Below are 12,881 nucleotides of genomic sequence, written 5' to 3'. Positions count from 1 at the left end.
TTGTTGGCATATAAATTTTCATAGTATTCCATGACAATTGCTTGTATTTCTGAGGGATTGGTTGTAATAATTCCATTTTCATTCATGATTTTATCTATTTGGGTCATCTCCCTTTTCTTTTTGAGAAGCCTGGCTAGAGGTTTATCAATTTTGTTTATTGTTTCAAAAAACCAACTCTTGGTTTCGTTGATCTGCTCTACAGGTTTTTTAGATTCTATATTGTTTATTTCTGCTCTGATCTCTATTATTTCTCTTCTTCTTCTGGGTTTAGGGTGTCTTTGCTGTTCTGCTTCTATTTCCTTTAGGTGTGCTGTTAGATTTTGTATTTGGGATTTGTCTTGTTTCTTGAGATAGGCCTGGATTGCAATGTATTTTCCTCTCAGGACTGCCTTCACTGCATCCCAAAGGGTTTGAATTGTTGTATTTTCATTTTCTTTTGTTTCCATATATTTTTTAACTTCTTCTCTAATTTCCTGGTTGACCCACTCATTCGTTAGTAGGGTGTTCTTTAACCTCCATGCCTTTGGAGGTTTTCCAGACGTTTTCCTGTGGTTGATTTCAAGCTTCATAGCATTGTGGTCTGAAAGTATGCATGGTATGATCTCAATTCTTGTATACTTATGAAGGGCTGTTTTGTGACCCAGTATATGATCTATCTTGGAGAATGTTCCGTGTGCACTCGAGAAAAAAGTATATTCTGTTGCTTTAGGATGAAGAGTTCTAAATATATCTGTCAAGTCCATCTGATCCAATGTCTCATTCAGGGCCCTTGTTTCTTTATTGACCATGTGTCTAGATGATCTATCCATTTCTGTAAGTGGGGTGTTAAAGTCCCCTGCAATTACCACATTCTTATCAATCAGGTTGCTTATGTTTATGAGTAATTGTTTTATATATTTGGGGGCTCCGGTATTCGGCACATAGACATTTATAATTGTTAGATCTTCCTGATGGATAGACCCTGTAATTATTATATAATGCCCTTCTTCATCTCTTGTTACAGCCTTTAATTTAAAGTCTAGTTTGTCTGACATAAGTATGGCTACTCCAGCTCTCTTTTGACTTCCTGTAGCATGATAAATAATTCTCCATCCCCTCACTTTCAATCTGAAGGTGTCCTCAGGTCTAAAATGAGTCTCTTGTAGACAGCAAATAGATGGGTCTTGTTTGTTTATCCATTCTGATACCCTATGTCTTTTGGTTGGCACATTTAGTCCATTTACATTCAGTGCTCTTACAGAAAGATATGAGTTCAGAGTCATTGTGATGTCTGTAGGTTTCATGCTTGTAGTGATGTCTCTGGTACTTTGTCTCACAGGATCCCCCTTAGGATCTCTTAGGGCTGGTTTAGTGGTGATGAATTCCTTCAGTTTTTGTTTGGGAAGACCTTTAACTCTCCTTGTATTCTGAATGACAAGCTTGCTGGACAAAGGTTTCTTAGCTGCATATTTTTTCTCTTCATCACATTGAAGATTTCCTGCCATTCCTTTCTGGCCTGCCAAGTTTCAGTAGAGAGATCCATCAGGAGTCTTATTTGTCTCCCTTTATATGTTAGAATACATTTATCCCTTGCTGATTTCAGAATTTTCTCTTTATCCTTGTATTTTGCCAATTTCATTATGATATGTCATGCAGAAGATCAATTCAAGTTACATCTGAAGTGAGTTCTCTGTGCTTCTTGGATTTCAATGCCTTTTTCCTTCCCCAGATCAGGGAAGTTCTCAGCTATTATTTCTTCAAGTACACCTTCAGCACCTTTCCCTCTCTCTTCCCCCTCTGGAATACCAATTTTTCGTATATTATTTATCTTTAGTGCATCACTTAGTTCTCTAATTTTCCCCTCATACTCCTGGATTTTTTTATCTCTCTTTTTCTCAGCTTCCTCTTTTTCCATAATTTTATCTTCCAGTTCACCTATTCTCTCCTCTGCCTCTTCAATCCGAGCTGTGGTTGTCTCCATTTCATTTTGCAGCTCATTTATAGGAATTTTTAGCTCCTCCTGGCTGTTCCTTAGTCCCTGGATCTCTGTAGCAATGGATTCTCTACTGTCCTGTATACTGTTTTCAAGCCCAGCGATTAATTTTATGACTATTATTCTAAATTCACTTTCTTTATATTGTTTAAATCCTTTTTGATTGGTTCTTTAGCTGTCGTTATTTTCTGGAGATTCTTTTGAGGGGAATTCTCCAGTTTCGTCATTTTGGATAATCCCTGGAGTGGTTCGGAACTGCAGGGCACTTTCCCTGTGCTGTCTTGAATAACTTGCGTTGGTGGGCAGGGCCGCAGTCAGACCTGATGTCTGCCCCCAGCCCACCACTGGGGCCCCAATCAGACTGGTGTATACATTCTCTTCCCATCTCCTAGGGGCGGGATTCACTGGGAGGTGGCATTGCCCATCTGGGCTATTTGCACACTGTCAGGCTTATGGTTCTAGGGATCTGGTGTATTAGCTGGGGTGGGTTGGCAAGGTGCACAGGGGTGGGGGGGGCAGGTTCAGCTCGATTTTCCTTTGGTGATCCACTTCAGGAGGTGCCCTGCAGCACCGGGAGGGAATCAGACCTGCCGCTGGAGGGATGATCTGCAGAAGCACAGCCTGGGGTGTTTGGGTAGTGCAAGCAAGTTCCCTGGTAGGAACTGGTTCCCTTTGGGATTTTGGCTGGGGGATGGGCGAGGGAGATGGCACTGGTTAGCACTTTTGTTCCCCACCAAGCTGAGGTCTGTCATCCGGGGCTCAACAACTCTCCCACCCATTGCCCTCAGTCCTCATGCTCTCTGAGAAGAGCTGTTAGCCTATAACCTTCCAGATGTTAAGTCCCACTTGCTGTCTGAACACACTCTGTCTAGCCCCTCAGCTTTTGCAAGCCAGACTTGAGGGTTCTGCTTTGCTGGTAAGCTGCCCCTTCACCCCGGCTCCCTCCCCCCAGTCTGTGTAGCATGCACTGCCTCTCCACCCTTCCTACCCTCTTCTGTGAGCCTCTCGTCTATGCTTGGCTCTGGATAATCCATTCTGCTTGTCTTCTGGTGGTTTTCTTGGTTATTTAGGCAGGTGTGGGTGGAATCTAATTGATCAGCAGGACGCAGTGAGCCCAGCATTCTCTTACGCCGCCATCTTCCTCCAAAATAGTTTTAATAGGACACATACTCTTCCTAATTTATTATTTATGTTTTGAATCCTTCAGGGTCTTGCTTTTTGGTAACTATGCTCCCCTGAGCATAATATATGCTTCAGCTTTTAGTTTGAATGGGAGGGAGTACATGGTAAGCAGTAATAACTAGTAATTGAAACACATTTTTACATGTTTTAAAGTATAAAGAGTGTATGTGTAGAAGCTAGTAAGACTAAAAAATAGAGTTGGGAATCATTTCAAATATACATAAGAAATATACAGAAGTCTAGGGACTCTTACTATATTAGGATACTAAGAAGAGTTTTCACAGCCTTTCATGGTTTAAATCTGTGTCTTTTCCATTGATTCTTTCATTATTCTAATGCACACATTTTGTATATTTCAGTTAATTTGTTAAACCTGGATGTTTGACTTAATGATTATCCTATTTAAATTCCATGTTTTTATGCTTGGTCCATCCATTCAGACCATTAAGATACTTCTATTTCCCAGTTATACTATTTGATATATATTTCCTCCAATATCCACTTCTTGTGTATGTTTAATCAAAATGTCATCAAGTTGGGGGGGCCTACATGGCTCTTAAGTCTATGAAGACATCGCTTAAGAAAATGAGCAGCAGGGGTGCCTGGGTGGCTCAGTTGGTTAAGCGTCCAAATCTTGGTTTTGTCTCAGGTCATATCATGATCATGTTTGTGGGTTTGATGGCATGGAGCCTGCTTGGGATTCTTTCTCTATGCCCCTCCCCTGCACATGCTTTCTCTCTCTCATGTGCCCATGCAGAAAAACAATTTCATTGACCTGCTCATTGCTCGGTATAATCTTCAACTTGACTGACCAGGGAATCTGACCAGAATGCACAAGGAGCAGTGTAGCTCACCCAGTAGCTATGCGCACAGAGCCATGTAAACAGAGAGCAAAGCCCATGGCATTTCCCATCTGCAGAGCAAAAGCAATGGTCTCACCTGATCATGGAATTTTGTGCAAACACTTGCCTGAGTCCAGTGCCCAAACAACAAGCTGTATAGGCTCTGAGTCTTGTCTTGCTTCCCTACCAGGACACGGAGTAAATTAATAGACTCCCCTACTGAAAAAAGTATACTACACACTTGTAAAGGTAAATAAATAAACTTAGAAAACTTTAACTCTGTTAATAGGATGGTGTGTTAACCACTTAACTATATTATAAAGGTCGTAGAAAAATAATATTAAAAATAGTTATACACACAACTTGTTAAAGAATACAAATATAAAAAAGTAAATAATTACATCAAAAATACAAATGGAGGTAAAAGTGTGAAACTTTTGTAGGTGATAAAGATAAAGTTGCTATAGGCCTCAAATGGACTGTTTTATCTATGAGATGTATTACATAAGCCCCATTGTAACCAAAAAGCAAAAACCTAAAGTGTATTCACAAAAGACAAAGGGGAAACAGAGGATACCACAATAAAAGATCATGAATTAAAAATATAAACAAAATCAGGAAAAAAACAATGCAAACACAAAACATATCAATTAATAAGACAACGTTAGTAAGTCCTTATATATCTATAAGAACTCTAAATGTAAATGGATTTAATTCTGATTCAAAAAGGCCTACAGATTGCAGGAGCCTGGGTGGCTCAGTTGGTTAAATGTTGGACTCTTGGTTTCAGCTCAGGTCATGATCTCACAGTTCATGAGTTTGAGCCCCATATCAGGTTCTACACTGGCAGTGTGGGATTCTGTGTGTGTGTGTGTGTGTCTCCATCTCTGTCTCTCTCTCGCTTAAAAAAAATAAACTAAAAAAAACCCAAAAGGCACAGATTGAATGGATATGAAAAACAGAACCAATTATATGTTGCCTACGATAGACTCACCTCTGCTATAAGTACACACTTATGCTCAAAGTGAAGGTATGGAAAAAGATATTCCATTCAAGAGAAAACCAAAAAAAATCAGGGATAACTATACTTATATTAGATGATATAAAATATATCAAAAACTATTGAAAAAAAAAGAAATTCATCATGTAGTGATAAAAGCATCAAGTTTTCAAGAAAATGGTAAGTATATATGCACTGAACATCAGAGCACATAAATATAAGAAGCAAATATTAATAGACATGAAGAAAGAAATAGTAAAATAATAGGATCACTCTTCAATACTCCATGTTCAGTAATGACCAAATGAACCTAATAGACATCTTGAGATGCATTGAGAACATTCCATCCAACAGCAGCAGGATACACATTTTTCTCAAGTGCACAAGGAAAATTGTCTAGTATAGATTATATGATAGGTCACAAATCAAGTTTTAGTAAATTTTTAAAAGATTGAAATCTTACCAAATATCTCTTTCTGACCAGAATGGTATAAAACTAGACATCAATAAGAGCAAAGTTGGAAAATTTATAAGCATGTGGAAACTAGCACACTACTGAATGACCAATGGATCAAAGAAGAAATCAAAAGGGAAATAAAGAGGGGCGCCTGGGTGGCACAGTCGGTTAAGCGTCCGACTTCAGCCAGGTCACGATCTTGCGGTCCGTGAGTTCGAGCCCCGCGTCAGGCTCTGGGCTGATGGCTCAGAGCCTGGAACCTGTTTCTGATTCTGTGTCTCCCTCTCTCTCTGCCCCTCCCCCGTTCATGCTCTGTCTCTCTCTGTCCCAAAAATAAATAAACGTTGAAAAAAAAATTTTAAAAAAAGGGAAATAAAGAAATATCTAGGAACAAATGAAAATCGAAACATAACAAAACCTTTTGGATGCTACAAAGCAGTTTAATTGCATATATTAAGAAAATTGAAAGATAACAAATAAATAACCTAAATTTATACCTTAATAACTATAAATGAACCAGTCAGAATGACTGATACAAAAAAGGTGAGACATAGCAAGTGTTGTTGAAGATGCGGTAAAAAGGACGAATTTGTGCACTGTTAGTGGGACTGAACTGAGGCAACCACTGTAGAAAGCAGTATGACAGTTCTACAAAAAATTAAAAATTAAATCTGTCTTTCTGTCTCTGACTTATTTCACTTAGTATTATAAACCTCTAGGTTCATCCATGTTGTTGCAAATGACAAGATCCCATTCCTTTTTATGTCTGAGTAGTATTTTATTACATATATATTTCATTATATATTTATTATATAGTCATATAGTTCATTATATATCATTATATATATAACATTATATATATAGTCTCCTTTATTCATTACTGATGTATACTTAGATTGCTTTAATATCTTGGCTATTATAAATAATACAAATATAGGAGTGAATATATCTTTTCAAATTAGTGTTTTATTTGTATAAATACCCAGCAGAGGTACTAAGTCCTATGCATTTCTTTAAAAAAAAAAAAACAGGACAATTAGGGAAGATGGCGGCGTAGGAGGACACTGGGCTCACCGCGCGTCCTGCTGATCACTTAGATTCCACCTACACCTGCCTAAATAACCCAGAAAACCGCCAGAGGATTAGCAGAACAGAGTCGCCAGACCCAAGCGCAGACCAGAGGACCACAGACGAGGGTAGGAAGGGCGGCGAGGTGGTGCGCGCTCCACGGACTGGAGGGAGGGAGCCGGGGCAGAGGGCCGGCTCCCTGGCCAAGCAGAGTCCCTGAGTCTGGCTTGCAAAAGCAGAGGGGCCTGACGGACTGTGTTCTGACAGCAAGCGCGACTTAGCGTCTGGGAGGTCATAAGTTAACAGCTCTGCTCAGAAAGCGGGAAGGCTGGAGGACAAAGGGAGGGAGAGCTGCTGAGCCCCCGGATGACAGAGCTCAGTTTGGTGGGGAACAAAGGCGCTCGCCAGCGCCATCTCCCCCGCCCATCCCCCAGCCAAAATCCCAAAGGGAACCGGTTCCTGCCGGGAAACTGCTGGCTCCGCGCAAACACCCAACTCTGCACTTCTGCGGAGCCAAACCTCCGGCAGCGGATCTGACTCTCTCCCACTGCCACAGGGCCCCTCCTGAAGTGGATCACCTAAGGAGAAGCGAGCTAAGCCTGCCCCCCCGCTGCCGTGCACCTTGCCTACCCACCCCAGCTAATACGCCAGATCCCCAGCATCACAAGCCTGGCAGTGTGCAAGTAGCCCAGATGGGCCATGCCACCCACAGTGAATCCCGCCCCTAGGAGAGGGGAAGAGAAGGCACACACCAGTCTGACTGTGGCCCCAGAAGTGGGCTGGGGGCAGACATCAGGTTGGACTGCGGCCACGCGCACCAACTCCAGTTATACACCACAGCACAGGGGAAGTGCCCTGCAGGTCCTCACCACACCAGGGACTATTCAAAATGACCAAAGCGGAAGAATTCCCCTCAGAAGAATCTCCAGGAAATAACAACAGCTAATGAGCTGATCAAAAAGGATTTAAATAATACAACAGAAAGTGAATTTAAAATAATAATCATAAAATTAATCGCTGGGCTTGAAAACATTATACAGGACAGCAGAGAATCTCTTGCTACAGAGATCAAGGGACTAAGGAACAGTCACGAGGAGCTGAAAAATGCTTTAAATGAAATGCAAAACAAAAGGGAATCCACCACGGCTCGGATGGAAGAGGCAGAGGAGAGAATAAGTGAACTAGAAGATAAAGTTATGGAAAAAGAGGAAGCTGAGAAAAAGAGAGATAAAAAAATCCAGGAGTATGAGGGGAAAATTAGAGAACTAAGTGATACACTAAAAAGAAATAATATACGCATAATTGGTATCCCAGAGGAGGAAGAGAGAGGGAAAGGTGCTGAAGGGGTACTTGAAGAAATCATAGCTGAGAACTTCCCTGAACTGGGGAAGGAAAAAAGCATTGAAATCCAAGAGGCACAGAGAACTCCCTTCAGACGTAACTTGAATCGATCTGCACGACATATCATAGTGAAACTGGCAAAATACAAGGATAAAGAGAAAATTCTGAAAGCAGCAAGGGGTAAACATGCCCTCACATATAAAGGGAGACGTATAAGACTCCTGACTGATCTCTCTTTTGAAACTTGGCAGGCCAGAAAGAATTGAAACGAGATTTTCAGTGTGCTAGACAGAAAAAATATGCAGCCGAGAATCCTTTATCCAGCAAGTCTGTCATTTAGAATAGAAGGAGAGATAAAGGTCTTCCCAAACAAAAACTGAAGGAATTTGTCACCACTAAACCAGCCCTACAAGAGATCCTAAGGGGGACCCTGTGAGACAAAGTACCAGAGACATCACTACAAGCATGAAACCTACAGACATCACAGTGACTCTAAACCCATATCTTTCTATAATAACACTGAATGTAAATGGATTAAATGCGCCAACCAAAAGACATAGGGTATCAGAATGGATAAAAAACAAGACCCATCTATTTGCTGTCTACAAGAGACTCATTTTAGACCTGAGGACACCTTTAGATTGAGAGTGAGGGGATGGAGAACTATTTATCATGCGACTGGAAGCCAAAAGAAAGCTGGAGTAGCCATACTTATATCAGACAAACTAGACTTTAAATTAAAGGCTGTAACAAGAGATGAAGAAGGACATTATATAATAGTTACAGGGTCTATCCATCAGGAAGAGCTAACAATTATAAATGTCTATGTGCCGAATACCGGAGCCCCCAAATATATAAAAAAATTACTCATAAACATAAGCAACCTGATTGATAAGAATGTGGTAATTGCAGGGGCCTTTAACACCCCACTTACAGAAATGGATAGATCATCTAGACACACGGTCAATAAAGAAACAAGGGCCCTGAATGAGACATTGGATCAGATGGACTTGACAGATATATTTAGAACTCTGCATCCCAAAGCAACAGAATATACTTTCTTCTCGAGTGCACATGGAACATTCTCCGAGATAGCTCACATACTGGGTCACAAAACAGCCCTTCATAAGTATAAAATAATTGAGACCATACCATGCATACTTTCAGACCACAATGCTATGAAGCTTGAAATCAACCACAGGAAAAAGTCTGGAAAACCTCCAAAAGCATGGAGGTTAAAGAACACCCTACTAACGAATGAGTGGGTCAACCAGGCAATTAGAGAGGAAATTAAAAAATATATGGAAACAAATGAAAATGAAAATACAACAATCCAAACGCTTTGGGACGCAGCGAAGGCAGTCCTGAGAGGAAAATACATTGCAATCCAGGCCTATCTCAAGAAACAAGACAAATCCCAAATACAAAATCTAACAGCACACCTAAAGGAACTAGAAGCAGAACAGCAAAGGCAGCCTAAACCCAGCAGAAGAAGAGAAATAATAAAGATCAGAGCAGAAATAAACAATATAGAATCTAAAAAAACTGGAGAGCAGATCAACGAAACCGAGAGCTGTTTTTTTTAAAAATAAACAAAATTGACAAACCTCTAGCCAGGCTTCTCAAAAAGAAAAGGGAGATGACCGAAATAGATAAAATCATGAATGAAAATGGAATTATGACAACCAATCCCTCAGAGATACAAACAATTATCAGGGAATACTATGAAAAATTATATGGCAACAAATTGGACAACCTGGAAGAAATGGACAAATTCCTGAACACTCACACTCTTCCAAAACTCAATCAGGAGGAAAGAGAAAGCTTGAACAGACCCATAACCAGCGAAGAAATTGAATCGGTTATCAAAAATCTCCCAACAAATAAGAGTCCAGGACCAGATGGCTTCCCAGGGGAGTTCTACCAGACGTTTAAAGCAGAGATCATACCTATCCTTCTCAAGCTATTCCAAGAAATAGAAAGGGAAGGAAAACTTCCAGACTCATTCTATGAAGCCAGTATTACTTTGATTCCTAAAGCAGACAGAGACCCAGTAAAAAAAGAGAACTACAGGCCAATATCCCTGATGAATATGGATGCAAAAATTCTCAATAAGATACTAGCAAATCGAATTCAAAGGCATATAAAAAGAATTATTCACCATGACCAAGTGGGATTCATTCCTCGGATGCAGGGCTGGTTCAACATTCGCAAATCAATCAACGTGATACATCACATTAACAAAAAAAAAAGAGAAGAACCATATGATCCTGTCAATCGATGCAGAAAAGGCCTTTGACAAAATTCAGCACCCTTTCTTAATAAAAACCCTTGAGAAAGTCGGGATAGAAGGAACATACTTAAAGATCATAAAAGCCATTTATGTAAAGCCCACAGCTAACATCATCCTCAATGGGGAAAAACTGAGAGCTTTTTCCCTGAGATCAGGAACACGACAGGGATGCCCACTCTCACCGCTGTTGTTTAACATAGTGTTGGAAGTTCTAGCATCAGCAATCAGACAACAAAAGGAAATCAAAGGCATCCAAATTGGCAAAGATGAAGTCAAGCTTTCGCTTTTTGCAGATGACATGATATTATACATGGAAAATCTGATAGACTCCACCAAAAGTCTGCTAGAACTGATACATGAAATCAGCAAAGTTGCAGGATACAAAATCCATGTACAGAAATCAGTTGCATCATTATACACTAACAATGAAACAACAGAAAGACAAATAAAGAAACTGATCCCATTCACAATTGCACCAAGAAGCATAAAATACCTAGGAATAAATCTAACCAAAGATGTAAAAGATCTGTATGCTGAAAACTATAGAAATCTTACGAAGGTAATTGAAGAAGACTTAAAGAAATGGAAAGACATTCCCTGCTCATGGATTGGAAAAATAAATATTGTCAAAATGTCAATACTACCCAAAGCTATCTACACATTCAATGCAATCCCAATCAAAATTGCACCAGCATTCTTCTCGAAACTAGAACAAGCAATCCTAAAATTCATATGGAACCACAAAAGGCCCCGAATAGCCAAAGTAATTTTGAAGAAGAAGACCAAAGCAGGAGGCATCCCAATCCCAGACTTTAGCCTCTACTACAAAGCTGTCATCATCAAGACAGCATGGTATTGGCACCAAAACAGACACATAGACCAATGGAATAGAAGAGAAACCCCAGAACTAGACCCACAAACGTATGGCCAACTCATCTTTGACAAAGCAGGAAAGAACATCCAATGGAAAAAAGACAGTCTCTTTAACAAATGGTGCTGGGAGAACTGGACAGCAACATGCAGAAGATTGAAACTAGACGACTTTCTCACACCATTCACAAAAATAAACTCAAAATATGGATAAAGGACCTGAATGTGAGACAGGAAACCATCAAAACCTTAGAGGAGAAAGCAGGAAAAGACCTCTCTGACCTCAGCCGTAGCAATCTCTTACTCGACACATCCCCAAAGGCAAGGGAATTAAAAGCAAAAGTGAATTACTGGGACCTTATGAAGATAAAAAGCTTCTGCACAGCAAAGGAAACAACCAACAAAACTAAAAGGCAACCAACCGAATGGGAAAAGATATTTGCAAATGACATATCAGATGAAGGGCTAGTATCTAAAATCTATAAAGAGCTCACCAAACTCCACACCCGAAAAACAAATAACCCAGTGAAGAAATGGGCAGAAAACATGAATAGACACTTCTCTAAAGAAGACATCCAGATGGCCAACAGGCACATGAAAAGATGTTCAGCGTCGCTCCTTATCAGGGAAATACAGATCAAAACCACACTCAGGTATCACCTCACGCCAGTCATAGTGGCCAAAATGAACAAATCAGGAGACTATAGATGCTGGAGAGGATGTGGAGAAACGGGAACCCTCTTGCACTGTTGGTGGGAATGCAAAGTGGTGCAGCCTCTCTGGAAAGCAGTGTGGAGGTTCCTCAGAAAATTGAAAATAGACCTACCCTATGACCCAGCAATAGTACTGCTAGGAATTTATCCAAGGGATACAGGAGTCCTGATGAATAGGGCCACTTGTACCCCAATGTTCATAGCAGCACTCTCAACAATAGCCAAATTATGGAAAGAGCCTAAATGTCCATCAACTGATGAATGGATAAAGAAATTGTGGTTTATATACACAATGGAGTACTACGTGGCAATGAGAAAAAATGAAATATGGCCTTTTGTAGCAACGTGGATGGAACTGGAGAGTGTGATGCTAAGTGAAATAAGCCATACAGAGAAAGACAGATACCATATGGTTTCACTCTTATGTGGATCCTGAGAAACTTAACAGGAACCCATGGGGGAGGGGAAGGAAAAAAAAAAAGAAGTTAGAGTGGGAGAGAGCCAAAGCATAAGAGACTGTTAAAAACTGAGAACAAACTGAGGGTTGATGGGGGGTGGGAGCTAGGGGAGGGTGGGTGATGGGTATTGAGGAGGGCACCTTTTGGGATGAGCACTGGGTGTTGTATGGAAACCAATTTGTCAATAAATTTCATATATAAAAAAAATTAAAAAAAACAAATGAACAAATAAAAATAACAGTAAATACAGAGAAAAAACTGGTGGTTGGCAGAGAAGAATGGGGTGGGGGAATGGAAAAAATGAGTGAAGTGTAGTGTAGTGGGAAGAATAACTTTCTGATTATGAAAAAAAAAGTAAGTCACAGGGTATAAGGTACAACATATGGAATATAGTCAATGTTATTGAAATGCCATTGTATAGTAACAATGGTTGCTTCATTTGGAGTGAGCAGAGTATAACATGTAGAATTGTCAATATGTTGAACACCTTAATCTAATATAATGTATTAACTATATGTGAATAAAAAATGGAAATGTATGATCCAGTAATTCCATTCCTATTTACCCAAGAAAATAAAACCATTAATTAGAAAAGATATAAGCACCTCTATGTTTATTATAGTATTATTTCATTATTTACAATAGACAAGATATGAAAGCAATCTGATGGAAGCATGGATAAAGA

Source organism: Prionailurus bengalensis, chromosome X (assembly GCF_016509475.1).
Source record: "Prionailurus bengalensis isolate Pbe53 chromosome X, Fcat_Pben_1.1_paternal_pri, whole genome shotgun sequence".
In the NCBI taxonomy this organism is placed as follows: Eukaryota; Metazoa; Chordata; class Mammalia; order Carnivora; family Felidae; genus Prionailurus; species Prionailurus bengalensis.
The sequence above is the reverse complement of the archived record's forward strand: the minus strand, read 5'-3'. Positions refer to the sequence as shown.